The following is a 12,889-nucleotide window of genomic DNA, read 5'->3' as shown; positions in this document are numbered from 1 at the left end:
ATGTGTATTTGGGAGTCAGTACTTCTCCAAAAGCAAGATCTGAGGTTTCATAAAAGCGAACAGACATGTTTCCTAAAAATGCATTAAAACTGAGGGAGATGGCTCCGCAAGCCAAAGTTTTCAGCTGCTGTCTGATTAATAATATTTCTGTGCAACTTTTGTTTATATTGAATGTATAGATATGAGTCTTTCCCATGTGTGTACTGATAATAATGAAAATCCATACATTTTTATTGCTTTAAGGACTTGCGCCCGAAGATGAAATAAAGCATGATAATTAAAATCTCACTCTTCAGTTAAACAGTTTGAGCAGTCATGAAAATGTCTTCAGATTTGTGCTGAGGCAAGAAGATTCAAACATTTCTTGAATGCAAGTGTAATTTGTTCAAAGGTGGTTTAACTTCAGAAGAGACGTGCTAAATTTTAAAGTTCTGAACTAAATCATAACTCCGGCCGTATTATTCAGTTTTTACTGTTGAGGACATTTAAGCCTACTTCTCCACATACAAGCCCACAGCATACATCATGGTTTGGGCTTTTGGTGTGGTTGCTATTTCCTGTTTTATTTTGTAAGGTTCATCCTCATGTGTCATGTTGTGTCACTACTTGCCCTTTGTGTTGTTTTCCCCCCCTTGTGAGTGTCCTGATTAGTTTCACCTGTCCCTGATTAGACTCCTGTGTATTTAGTCCATGTGTTTCCCTCCTCTTTGTCTGTTCTCCCGTAGTTTTCCCTGCTCATCTGTGTTAGATTGGTTATCACTCCTTGTCTATTTAACCCTGTTTGTCTAGTACTCTGTTTCCTCGTGTTAGTCCTGCACTCTCTGTTCTATGATCCTGTTTACTCCAGGCACCCAGGACGAGTGCCAGGCTTTGGCGCCTTTTAAGGTTTCCGTAGTGGCCAAACCGTGTAATTACATCGTCACATGATGCACTGTGGCCCAAAAAGGGTATTTTCCCATAAGCTAACATTGTGAAAGAAGCGTCTGTAAACCGGTGGATAATTTATTTTATTTTTTTCTAATTTGAGCCATTCGGTCCAGTAAAGGTCTGGAATAGCCGCATGATTAAATTAAAGTATCCCCATTCAAGTTAGCTGGCTCGGTCGGCGGAAGTCTCTAGCGCACACGCTGTATGAGCCCCACACTGCGAAAGGTATGCAGAAGACAGTCGAGTCATTTTGGCTTCATCCGACACGGAGTACCTTTTATACAAATCAATGTAACTTCGCCTTCAAGGCTGTATCCAGGTAAAATTATAACATCCTTGGTTTACTCCAGTTGTTCTGTGCTTCATTTTGGTCTTTACTTTATTTAGTTTTTGTATTTTTTCTACTTCATTATCCCTTTTTAATTTGATTTGTTGGGGCCAAGACGCTCTGGCCGTGTTGGCCTGCTTCTTCCTTTCCTTCAGTGTTTTAAATACTGTAGGTTCTTGTGCATCATGAAAGTTAAAAAGGTCAAAGTCTGCACCAACAGAAGCTCCTCTCTCCCACAGAAAACACTGCTCCTGAAATGAAATGAAATGACCAATCAGACAAGACTGGGTATTCAGAAGGGGGGGTGAGCCTTAAAGAGAGCAGTAGACAGTATGAGAAAATGTGTTTTGAGCAATAAAACATGTAAACCTATTCTAGAAGTCACATCATAGTTTTGCATTGCAACATTTTTTTTTTTACAGAGATACAGATTTCAGAGCAGTGGAAAAGTAGGAGAAGTGGCTGTTATCTACCAGTGGGTGAAATAAAAGGAAGCAGAAAGCAATTAAAACAAGATAAGGAGGGAAAAAAAATTCAGAGTCTCTCAGTCTGGTGCTGCTCTTCTTTTCTACTTCCACCTCCTCTGTTCTTTCTCCGCTGACAAATAAGGTTTAGCGATTCAATTTTCACTTCAATCTCTTCAGCTGTGCTTCCTCTCCATTGTGGGTACTGCGCATATGTGTGTCGTGTGTTTGTGTGTGAGATTTCTGCTGCTCTCTGAGATCTTTTTACAGAGTCCACAGAGCAAAAAGATTAACTACTGCAGGAAACATTCTAACTTGATACTGCTGCATTTCCCAGGTGCATTTAGACTTGTGAGGAGATTTTCGAAGAAGCTACGTCGGCTTGTTTACACAGTTGAAAAATGTAAGAGCGCCGAGCTGAAAGTTGTATTTAACTGGAAATCTGGTGGCGGTTGCGAAGACAATTTTCAAAAATAATAAATACTCGCAGTGACATCCTCATGTCCATTTTGTAGTCAATTTTTTGACGAGCTACTGAGCCGTTGATTTTAGTCCACATCTTCAATGTGGCGCGTTTTGTGGGCTGATTCATCATTGTGCCCAGTCGTGGAGCTCATAATCATAAAACAACAGGCACAGTGTCTGAGAAGTGTGAATAACAAGTTGTCATTTCTGCCATTTTTTACAGGCAGTATCTCCCCTCCGTCATGGCGCTGTTTTATAGAATGAGTGGCTCCACCGTGTTTAACGCATCATTTCCCTCCTCATTGTAAGTGGGGAGGGGAGAGCAGGATGATGGGTGGGTGGTAGAGGGGGTGGTGGGGAGTGTCCTTGCACTTTATTGCCCAGCTCTTGTCCTTCCAGCATGGCTAGTCAGAGCAGTGCCCTGGGTATTACAAATAAGCAAATGGCCTTTTCATCCTAACACTCAACTGGCATGTGTTTTTCATTTCCTGTATGACCAAAAGACAGACAGGGGTCCACTGTTTGTACAACGTTTTTAATATTTCATCACGGCTCTGAGGGATAAGCAGTCAGTGATTCATGACAAACAAGAATTTGTGAAATTAAGAGTGCAGGATTAGATGCAGTTACTAGAGAGCATTAAAGGAATTAAACACGGCTTCACGCTCTCTTAGAGAAAGAAAATCATGACGCTGCTTGGCCAGGTCTGCATTAAGATCACAGCAACTCATCTTCACTTAGCCTGATGAAAAACTGGTGTTTGAAATCGTGGCCATGTCCTCTCCAGTGCCTATATTTAGCATTTCGACGTATCCACACTGACTTTCTGAACCCTCCTTCAACTAAAGTTTCAAGTGGGTTTCTTGCCTTTAATGAGCCATGACTAACTGGTTTTACATTTCACTTTAATTACAGATTCCTAATACGCAACTGCCTCAAATTGTTCATAGCTGGGTAATTTTAATTTTGCTTTCCCAAATTGATTTATTTAAGCTTAATGAAAGCGTTATCTTTAAATGCACCATCATCACTATGGCATCGTAATGTGGCCACACATGAGTGCAGACCAACAGCTTTTCCGGGGAGGGAAATAGAGTAAGTCAAGAAGAAAACCTATAACTGCCTAGTATAAATATGTCAGTCTGTATTCATTTTATATCTCTGTTTCCTTTTTAAAATAATTCCAATTTATTCTCTCACAGCTTTATGGTCACGATGTGGCTGAAAATACTATCTGTTTTAAAAGGATGTAAACCCAAGACTCTCTCGATCGCAAATCAATTCCTAACTACACCATTAATTACAATGCTCAACAACCACAAGATTAAGTGTGGTTTAAAAATGTGGAGCTTAATTTGTCAGTGTAATTACACACAGTGCTGTCAATGAAGCCATGTCATCTACTGGCTGCAGACTGTGAACCACAATAAGATTTTCCTTTTGCATTATATTTATTTGTCAAGTCAATTTTATTCACATCTCACAAATTTGCCTCAAGGGGCTTTACAATCTGTACAGCATACAACAGCAGCTAACCTTAGACCCTTGATCATATTAAAGTACCCGAAAAACACCTTTTTTTTTAATTGGGGAAAAAATGAAAGAAACCTAATTTCTCAATGATGTTGTTTCAAAATTATGTTCAAATGATCCAATTACTAAAACATGTCCACAATGTCCAAATATGATCCACAAATATACAATTTAACATAGAAATAAAGCAAATGAATACCTGACCTATTTGGGGCAATTTCAACATTTAAAATGTTACCGATTAGGCTAAATTAATAGATTAAAAGCAGAAATGTTAACGTTGCAAGAAAACATTGGTAGCTAAGTAAAAAGCAAAGCTAGCTTTTATAAATGTATATATCAAATCAAATCAAATTTTATTTGTATAGCCCAAATTCACAAATCACAGTTTGCCTCAGAGGGCTTTACAATCTGTACAGAGACGAAACCCTCTGTCCTTCGACCCTCGATTATATGATGCTTGTAATCCTTAGTTATGCAAGTAAGAACATGGCAAGAAATCAAGCTTGTTTTAATGAAACATTTGTCAGCTGAATTAATGATAAATTCATTATTTCTACTTACTTACCAGTTTAAAATTATTGTCGCAATGTTCAGTTTGATTCAGGCATAATCAGAACCATCTTTAATGTTGCAAGAAAATGTAGGAAGGTACAGCTGACAAGCAAAACTAGCTTTACAGTCGGAGATTATTTGAGGCAGTTACAAGGAAAATGATTCATTCAATCAGATTTAACAATCACATACCTTCTTTATTCATGTCTCCTATTTTCTCTTCTTCTGCCCTTAAGTAAGCTTCTGTTATAGGAGCCATTTGTATAATGTCACCCAGGTTCATCAAAATACGCTGTGAATGAAGATTTATTCCTGTACTAATGAGCAGATTCAACAGGATGTTGCTGCTACATAACAACACAATGTTGACCTTACACTACTCGCAATGCTCCTGTGTTACCACGGCTATGTACTGAGTTCTTAAAGTGAGCGATACAACTTAACATCGTACAACATGGCCCCAAACGACTGCATAGCGTGCTTATGCCAGCAGCCGCCCTGATGACAGCCCATTTCAAAGCCCATATCCAATGGTGCCTACTAGCAGCACTTATGAGCTATTGCATTTCATGGACACTGAAAAGTACTATAGCAATGGTGCTAAAAACAACAATATATTTTGCACTGTGTGAACGTGTTACCAGACATTGCCTGCCCTTTGCAAAATGATGGTGGCAAACTGAAGGCCAGGCGTCTACGTCTTAATCTGAGTTAATCAATGTCACTTCATCATGGCGAGGACAGCCAAGCCATCCTGAACACCTCCACTTTCCATTTCCTCTCCCTCCCTCCACTATGACGGACAACTGTGACCTAGTGCACAAGGCAGTTTAATGGTCGTCAGTAAGATGAGACCGAACAACAAAGGACATATGTTCTGTCAGTTTGCTTATGTTAGGTGAAAGCCGTTCAGTGTGAGAGATTGAAGGACCTCTTGTATAGAATTCATAAATTCATGCTCGATATTTCTAGGACATGTACACAGATATGTATCCAGTGTTATATGTTCTAAGTGAGGAATGGAGACTGTAACAAGGCCAAAGTAAAGGCCCATCCATCTTTTTGTTTTCATTTACAACGTTGGAAAAAAAATGTTTCGTATTGAGGGAATAGGTTCTACTTTTAAGGTTTAGTTTCCTTGACAGTTGAATATGTCATTCTGAGGGGAATGGCTTACAAGAAACCGGATGAAAATGGCCACAAAAATTGTTTTGCAGTTTTTCTTGTTTACATGTTTCAATAAAGTGCAAAAAACAAGTAAAACTGAGAAAACCCCTGTCATCCCACGTATCATCCTACCCAAAATCCAGAGTTTGGTGCCAGTTATGCTGTAAATGTGAAGGCAAAAACGGGCACCGTCAAGTAAGTCTTTGGGAAAATAACCCCATCACAAATCCAACGGCTTGTGTCAAGCACTCAACTGACACCTTTGATACAGTACAGCTCAGCCTCGCTGGCGTCATGGTGGAATTGCTTTTAGTGGAGCTGAGATTTTGAAGGCTACTTTGTATTGAGATGTTTTCCCTCCCTCTTTGTTCCCACCCTCTCTGACAGCAGACGCATGGATAAGGACAGACAGATGGGGAGACAGAGGGGCAGTACAAAGACGGCAGGGGGAGTGGGGGTACAGCCCATAACGAGAAGGTAATAACTCCATACCTCGTCGGTGGGAGAAGGCATCAAAAGACCCTCGACTTAAATGAATTCTGACAGGCTCTGCGTGCAGCCCATCGATATCCTTGCTGCCATTAAATTCACATCCAAAAACTGGAGCTGGATACCTGCTCATAAAGCCACACTCCTGTGACAAAGGATTTGGACCCTAACAAGAAAGCAGGTGACGGATGCACAAATCCTGACACGGGCAGCTAAGTGACAAGCAGACTTGCTAATGAAAGGGAAGCCTTTTCAATCCCATGCTGCGGCCTGCGACAGCAACATTCAAACAGGCAGGAGAAATTAATTTGGTTGCCAGAGCTGCACTGATTAGAAGATTACACAGTAAACATCTAAAAGATCAGTTCTTCTTGGCTGTGCTGAAGGACATCGCTGTCCTTATCGTTCAGTCCCTGCAGCACAAATTCGACTGTCAAGATGCCATGAAAGAGCATGAATGTTTAGATGCAACAGTAAAGGCACGTATCATAGCACTTCATTGATCGCTGTTATCTCTTAAAAGATGCCATCTCCAAGATTATTTTCCTAATTGATGTTGTGAAGTTTCACAGACTAATAAAAGGGTGGTCGTGAACAAATGAGAAGTTGTGAGTTACGGCATCACTGTAGCACATTACTGCTCCGCCATCCTCCAAAAACTTTACAAGAACTCAGAGTTCTGCCCTTGTGAAGAGGAGGAGGAGGAGGAGGAGGAGGAGAGGCACACGGCAGAATCAGTCATACAGACAAGCTATGCAGGACCAAGTCTGTAATGTAGATCTATGATGCTGGACAGGGTCAGTGGAGGCAGCAGAGTGTGTTTTAGTGCACCATAACCTCAGACAAATGGGCGAGGTGGGTGGTAGTGCTACGAAAGAAAAAGAAAAGGGGGGAAAAAAAACACTCTACGTGACTTTGTGTTAGAGATGAGTATTCAAGATAAACTCAAGGGTGTTTTTTGTTCTCGAGTGGTTGTATTTAATTTGCAAAAGCTTTTATTATCGTGAGGTGTACTCGCTTTTAATCTGTTTAGCTAAAATGGAAAGTGGTCAATAGTCATATAGGGAGGACTACTTTCAGATCAGAATTTATAGATGGATCCTAATGGCTTGCATGTTGTCAGTCAATATCAATGTTTTGTTCCCAGAGCCTTCAGTGTAATTTGGGTTGCAGCTCATCACGCCGACTTCCTGCAGTGAAATGGAGAATTTTAAACTCTCCAATACATCCAGCTCTCCAATAAGGGCCTCACGCCTGCAAGCGTATCATTTAGATTGACAACAGAGGCAGAAGCAATTGAAGTGAACTTAAGTCTACCCCCTGCCCTATAAATAATATTTAATCCCTCTTTGGAAGGGAGAATCGGTAATGAGTCCCAGAGCTTTTTTGATGCATCACATTGCCTTCAGCTACAGCTGACACCAATAGGATATAAACCGGATGGCTTTCTGTGGCCTACAATGGTGCGAAACGACAGAATTTTCAAGATCGGATCAATCAAATAGGTGAAGTCAGGTTTAATCAGGTGTCCTTTCTGTCTGAAATGTGAAAGAATGTGGACAATATAGGGAGAGTGTGGGAAACACTGCAAAGCATTGTCGCCCTTTGGGGCATTATTAAAAACCTAAGAGGTATTAGTTCAGATATTTGAACTTTCAGTGAGAAGAAGTGGCAGCTAAATATGAAAAAGGCTTACAGTGCAGAAATCCATTAAAGAGAAGGCTAAGTATGTAAGCTTATATTGTTGCACGCTAATGCCATTGAAGGCTCCATCTTGTTTTCTCAGAGCACACACTGTATTTGTTAATGCATTTCGTGTTTCTTTGTCTCATTTCAATGCCCAGCAAGCTGAACCCAGTGCTTAAATTCAAATTAATGTCCTAACAAAACATGCCAGCTGTCTGCATCACCTGATTTGAACCATCTAGTTCATTAATATGTGCTGCAGCTGAAACAGATATATTTGTATTTTGCATTTTACTGCATAATTCCTCATCTAGCCTGCGGGAATGTAGCAGCCAGTCTATCCAGACCAGCGACATGCTTATCTGTTATCCAGCTATTAAAACTTGTTGCCAGGCTTAATATACTACCCTGCTGCTTCACACTGATACAAAGTGAGTGTAATATTACCTTTAATGGTAAGTAAATAGATTCCACGGGGAATAATAGCCGTCAGCAGTCTGATCCAATAAAGAAGTAAGCAGTGAGCGCATGGAGGGAAGATGAATGAATCTTATTAAAGAGTACTGATGCCTGGTCAGCAGGAAAATGAAGAAGGAGCCAGACTGGACAGCACCTGCAAACTCACTGAGCCGAGCCTTTGTACTGTCTCGCTCCAGTTTGCATTTCACCTGGTTATCAGCAAAGGTTTCACTGATTATATCTCTGATTTATTTAAATTCAAGATCAAATACAAACTGGTTTGTCGACAGGAGTGCTTTGTATTTCCCAAGGAGCTTATTAAAAAGAAGTCAAAGGCCACAAATGCAGTTTGATGTCGTCATTTTACATCAGACTGCTAAGAACAACCTCAACTGTCACGGAAAATACACCCCAAACACTTTATGACACAAGTTATTAATTATGTAACTTAATGTAAATTATGGATGGGCAAGTGAATCATTATCTGTGTCTGTTCAACCAACTAAATGACCTGTATCTGTACATGGAATGGGAGGGGCATAAATGGTAAGTTGGTTGAGAACTATTTACAGACTTCTTTATGTAAGCTTGGGTTTATCTAAGGATTTTCCTTTATCACGAATAAAGATGACACATTTCAATCGGATGATGCTCATAAAAGCACATTATATGTACCAGGTCTCTCAACCCTAATGGAATTGGCATTTACTAATGTGCCCTCACTTCTTGATCCTTGTCGGTGACGTGTTTTTCTTAGAAGAAATTGTTGACATTTCGGAAAATAGTTATTTGCTTTCTTGCAGAGAGTTGGGTGTGAATATTGACACCACTGGTAAATGTGTCTGTTAAATATACTGCAGAAGTACATTGAGCAGCCAGTTAGCTTAAATTTAGCTGCCACAAACACTGGACGCGGATAACCCAATATCATCCAACTGCGGCCACAAATGGGCATTCTTGTGGGGGTTCCCGTTTCGCAGACTGGAACGCCGCCTTCTTCTTCTTTGCCTTTCTTGCTGAACTGTAACTGTCAACATCCAGGTTAATATCACAACATTCACTAGTTAGTTTTTCTCAAACAGAAGTCTACAGAACTTTAGTCCAATTACATCTTAATAAGCTTACATTTACGTGTAGGACTTGTCTATATCTCGGTCCTAACTTTAAGCATAGGCAGACGTCAGCTAGCATTGAACTAGATTGCTAAGCCAGCTTTCGAATGGCTTGATTAGGTTTAATTTACAGATATTACAACGCGATCATTTCAGGGAGGCTCCATGGTAGCTAAATCTAATGAGAATGTTGGGGTTGTGCAGTGCATGTTCATTATCTTCTACGAGTTGTTGAGGACACACCTCTCTCTATGGCTCTGCCGTAGATATAAGTGAGTTGCTTCAAATAAAGGAGCTCTTGGAGATCCAGTCCGAAACCAATACAGTTGTCTAAGAATATGCCTGAATTGAATAATGAATAGATTAAAATAACACTTGGGACATTGTGCAGTTCAAATCCAGTTACCAGACACACTTTATGAAGGCTCAAACAGTAGGCTATTTAACTCCAAGGGTTCATTTACTTTTGAACATTGTAGGCACAGTATGTACAGTATAAAACAAACAAACAGATTTATTGGCATGCAAAATTGGAAGGGATTACAAAATAAAACATTTGTCACAAATAAAACAAAAAAGAAAGGAGTAATAAAAGAGAACAATCTCATCACTATGCTAGGCAGACATATTCAATAGGATACCTGCCATAAGCTATGTGCCTCAGCACCAGGCGTGCACTTGGCCAATACCTTCTGTTCGAAAGGCCTTTGAGGCTTAGTGCAAGGCCACTGCCACGGCTCATTGTAGGCACAGTACGTACAGTATCATATGGCGTCATCTCATATGCTGCTTTACATTTTTTTTATTCAGCACTAACTCACACTTTGTGCACTTAACCTTTCTGACCCTTGAACGTAGGCCAACTGCTTTTTTTGGTGGCTGAAGCTCTACCATAGCCTCCACAGGGTGAAGCTGGGCTTCTACCGTGGCCTCCATAGGGTTCAGTTGGCCTTCTAAGGCTTGAGGTGAAAAAGAGTGCAGTGGGCCTTCTGCTGGCTGAGGGCGGCAGGTGCTGAGGTGTCTAAGCAGTTGGTTTTTCCTTGGAAAGATTAGACTACAAGCACAGCAGTAGTAGTGGGACTCCTTTCTGCAGCCCCATTTGCAGGTATACATCACAAACTCTGAAAGAAAGGTAAAAAACAAACCAGGCTTTAATAACTGGTCCAAACACAAGTGCCTTCTTGACCACGGTTAGTGTCCTCACCTTCTTCATACTGTATCATCAACACAAAGCTTATTAATCTAAACCAATGAATCAGCAATCAGTAAACATACCTCCATGCTCTAAAACTTATGCGTTTTATAAATTCTGTACCTGTAGAAGACTGTTACACAAAGTTACCTACCACCACCAAAACGAAGCAACACGCCCATCAATGTTATCCGTGTCACCATAACATAGCAGCGTGGCCGCTATTTCATGCCTCTTACCATGCTAGCTAACACGTTAACAATGCGTTTATAAATTTTGTAGTACTACCTGTAGAAGACTGTTAGACAAAGTTACCTACCACCAAAACAAAGCATCGTGCCCACCAATGTTATATGTGTCACCAAGCAGCGTGGCCGCTATTTCATGCCTCTTACCATGCTAGCTAACATGTTAACATCCAGCTTAACAATGTACTGTGGTAATGTTAACTACACAGTAAAATAATTGGCAAAGTCTTCGCTGCAAACTCTAGCTTCTAGCTACAAATAGTCTAACACGTTGCTTTCTTCTGGCTAGCTGCTATGGCTATTAGCTGTGGCTAAGACGAGATAGCATGACATTAGCTGCTACCGAACCATGCTTGCCGCGATTATTAATATCGGATTCGGATACCATATTAAGACGACACGACAGCTATATCAGTGATATATATGAGAATACTTCCGAGTCAATGCTGTCGAAATAAACAATAGCCTACTTACTGACATAATCTCTCATTGAATGACCACTCTGCTTTCTTGAATATGGAAGGGGAAATGACATCATACCCAGTATGCCTTGCGAAACTCTTCGCGATTGGTCGATGAAACTCTACAAGGAACTCCCTGTTTCATGATGGGAATGCCCAACCCGCAGCTGGACTCTCCTCAGATTACCTGGCTCTGACCAATGGTATTTTGGTAATTATTGGTATTAATTGTTGGATTCTCACAAAACTTGAATGGAGGGCGGGTCTCTGCCCAGAATAGACCTTATTAACTGTTGGTGTGGATCCAGAGAGAGGGATGGATCCAGGATTTTGTTCTCATTTTTTTTTACATTGTGAAATAGACTGTTTTTCAACACTTTTGTTAATTTCTCAGGGAATAATGCATGGATTTTGATGGAAGAAATCAGGCTTATTAAGGTTGTTGGCATCTATGAATGAGTAGAATTTGATGTGATACCTACATCTGTTGAGCTTAAATTATTCTTAAGCAGTTATAAGTGGTTTAAAAATTGAAAATGACACAGGGCTATTAAATTTGATATTGGATTAGGCATAATTGAATTCAAGGGGACTGCTAGGTCTTGGTGGAGGTATACACACTACTGAGTGCGGTTCCAGTAAAACCGTTAAGTGTCATTTGTTTAAAGCTGTAGTGTGGGATATTACATCAATGAGCGTTGGTCACATTTAAACTTTTGCCAAACGAGTTAACACAATGCTGATCAAGCTGTTGCCAGGTAAATCTTGCTGTATTTGAAAGTGCACCAGAGTTTTAAAATCTTTCCTGCGCTGGTGCACCAGTAGAGATGCATTTTACGTGATCCAGCTCTGATCTGGCTGAAAAACCGAAGAAGCATCTGAAATGTTCTGTACTGAAGGTTTAATCTGTGCAAAAAAAGTGTAAAATCGACAATTTCCAAATTTACAGCAGGTCATATTATATATACATATATTACATATATATTTCTTGGCACGGAGCTGTTACTTCCTGCTGTCGCTGTGGGTTGCCTAGCAACTGGACTGAGCCAGGCTAGCTGTTCCCTAACCTCACCCTGTGTGTAGCTTCATATTAATGGTCCAATTTGTGAAACAGTTGATTGTTGTGTCATTCCCAACTCAAATACCGATGCTTTGGGTTGGTGGGTTGGGTGTCAGTATTTGACAAGTTGAGATGACGCACAATAATCAACTGTCTTACAAACTGGACCTTTTTAAACAAGGAGTGGCATAAATGCAATGCATCCAAGAGACATGTTACTTTTTTTGCGAGGCATGCAGCTTGAACCAGAGTGCCAAAGCTCATGCTCTGTTGCTTTTTTAATGCTATTGCCATCAGCCTTGCTCTCTCCACCTACATGCATAACCCAAAGCTGAATGCAATACGTTCCCGCCTGTTCTCTGGGGATTTTCAACTCAATCTGGGCGATGTGGGAAATTGCTTGCTGAAGTAGAAGTGGATAAGGTTGAGGGGAAATGCACGCAACAAAAAAAGTAAATGACACCATTTCCTCAGGAAATAACACCTGGAATGCAACGAACATCTCAGACTGGGATGTGTATGAATTTAAGAGTACCTAAGGGTGGACGTTTCCTGTGGGGGCTGCGCAAAAAGCAAATTCTGGGTTTGTCAAAGAAGATGTCAGATTCCTTATTAATTTCACTCAGGCTGGAGATTTAAACTGGCCACTGTCAGTCTAATTATTACGCTACTCATGTTTCCATATGAAGGATTGATTCCTATATTAAAGATTAAATCTCCGCTGTGATGTTTCCTGTGTTTTA

The sequence above is a fragment of the Pagrus pagrus genome (genome assembly GCF_965226575.1).
Source record: "Pagrus pagrus genome assembly, chromosome: 10".
NCBI lineage: Eukaryota > Metazoa > Chordata > Actinopteri > Spariformes > Sparidae > Pagrus > Pagrus pagrus.
The sequence above is the reverse complement of the archived record's forward strand: the minus strand, read 5'-3'. Positions refer to the sequence as shown.